Source organism: Sparus aurata, chromosome 8 (genome assembly GCF_900880675.1).
Source record: "Sparus aurata chromosome 8, fSpaAur1.1, whole genome shotgun sequence".
Taxonomy (NCBI): Eukaryota; Metazoa; Chordata; class Actinopteri; order Spariformes; family Sparidae; genus Sparus; species Sparus aurata.
The window spans coordinates 22231097-22233795 of NC_044194.1; positions in this window are offsets into that span (position 1 = coordinate 22231097).

A 2699-nucleotide genomic window follows, 5' to 3' on the forward strand; every position below is an offset into this window, starting at 1 on the left:
AGGTATGTGGCTGAAACACCTATGGTGATAGACGTAATAAATTCAATACAGAATATTTCTGCAGGAAATAACAGAGGTCTAGCAGCCAATTCTGTTCAGACTTTTAATCTTTAACCCGCGTGTGCTGTTTTTTTTTCTGAATAACAAAAGGTTTGTGTTGATTTCTGTATTCGTATTCCTCAATCTTTCAAATATTCAGAGGCCAAGGGGCCGATACTTTTCAGCATCTGTTTAGAATATGAAGCATGCTGGTAAATCACACATGCAGACCCCGTTCTAGACTTTAGGAATCTTGCCTCGGTCATTGTAATGGGCAACGTTGCATTGGCCAAGCAGGCAAGCTGATGTGATTTAGCATAATTTTGAATAATGCCATTCATGGAAATGTGCAAGGGTGATGAAATTTTAATGGAGCTTGGGATAACACAACTGCTCCTCAATTACAATAGCTTTCTCCAAGACTCTGAGGCCTCAATCGTACATGGCTTATTTCATTATTGTACTATCAATGTTTTTATTGGACTTACTTAATTACTGTGGATATCTCTATTGTTGCAGAGTAAGAAAAATCTGCAAGCCTCTTTTTTCTCCTCACTGGGAGCCAGTTCTGCAAGCTCATCCCGTTTGCTCGCATCGGGTACTAAGGGATGCTGCTGCTTTACACTGCTGTTGCAAAAACCTGGAAATAATTTCAGCTCTTGGTGATTATATGGCTGAGCTATATTTTTAATATGAAAATATGCATGGTAAGAAATATATTTCGGCAGCCCAGTCGTATGAATGAATCATTTGCTTTTTGGCTTCTGCAAACAAAAGCTTTTATTATGTATTATATCAGCATTTATACATGTCTATCATGTTGAGATAACATGTATATGGATTGACTTTCATGTCAAGATGGTGGTGGTATGACAGCTAGGTGAGACAGCTACCAACTGGGAGTCCACTGTTGGAGGTTGTGTTTCAATATTTGTAAGCATGAAACCACAGGACTTTTTAAATGAGATGTCAGGATGTATTTCTGTTGTGTCAGTGGAAACAACACCAGGTCGTTTTTTTTTAATTGGGGGGATATCCAGCTGTTGTGGAGTCAGAACCAGGAAAAGTCAAAGCATGGTGTTTTCCTAAACCTGTGGTCTTTGTGCATAAACCTAACCAGACTGTGAAAAAATCGATGTCCAACCCAGTCTCCAGAATAAATGTTAGCCAAGTACATTTCTGCAAAACCACAGAAAAGATGTGTTGCATATTTACGTTTGTTTAGGTTGAATTTTCTATTTCCCTCTTGTTACAGTTCTGTGCTGATACTCTGGTTAGGCTTAGTAACAAAAAATAACACTTTGTTAGGGTTAGGGAAACATCATGGTTTAGTTTGCAAGTACCTTTTTTGGTTGCCATGATCATAGTTGGAGATATGGTCTGACATCCAGTGAAGAAATACCTGTTTTGGTTGCCACAAAACGTCTGGAATTATCCCCACTTGTCCTTGAGAACATCAACTGATGTGGATACTCTGTGGTCAGCCTCTTGGCAGCCTTGTTGGCTGTAATAATACCATCTCTGTGCCCTCCGCCTCCTGTTGTGAAAGTCAGCTAATAGGCATTTAATGTGAACGTGATATGCCAAGTTTGCTACATATGTCAACCTTGGATGTGTCTCAAAGGAAAATGCTGTGCCAGAAAAAACAGTAACAGCCAGTGGGCTCCCCGGGTCAGGGTCACACACTGGGTCCAGTTTAAGACAATAGAGTATTAAATATAAGTGAATTATACAGAATATAAAGTGTTTAAGGAGTTATATGCAAAAACTAAAATAATAACTAAAACAATCATAGATAGATGATAGATGTAAGAAATGATGTGAAGAAATTTAAGTTTCAACATAGAGAAAAAAAGGTTTTGAACTATCCATGGTTTGCAGAAATGAACATTGCCAACATTTATTCTGCTGATTGGTTTGCATAAAGGTGGGGGGGTTGGGGCTAGGGTAAGGTTATATATAGCTGCTTCAACAATGCAAGAATATTACCCACCAGGAATTAGGCCAGGCCCACAACAGAGGGTGCATATAAAAGCTGCTCTCATTTTAACATCAATCAATGCAACAAATTACAGTAAATACTCAAAATAACCAACTCTCCAGTGGCCTCACCCACTCAAAAAGATTTTAAAGGACCATCAGTGCTCAGTGTTTAAAGATGCATGTCTTTGTATAGAAGTGAATAGCTCCTAAACCACGTCTTCACCATCGACTGCAGATGTGGGATTATGGTTGCATTATATAACAGGGTACTCTCGGCCAAGAAAATTTTATAGGTCTAAAACATTTTCCAGAAGTGCAGATGATGCCCATAAAGCAGAACAAGCTGTACTTTATTACTATAGTGTCTCTGGTCGTAACCATGGATGTAGTCAGTGGTATATCTCATTTTTGCTTCTAAGGATGTTGTGGGTGTGTTTGCACTTGCTGCCCTCATTAACTAGACAGGTTTGGAAGAAGTACCTTTTGAAAAGCTGACTGACCAGAATGTAGTCATGCAAAATAGGACATTAAAATGAACATTGTATTCCAGTTTAGAAGCTAAATCTTTGCAATATCCACTTCCTTAGGTATTCATCAGATTTAGGTGGTCGTCCTATTCAACTCAGGAACTCTCCAACCTTGCCTGTTGGTATGCGGTGGTGAAATGCGATTACGAA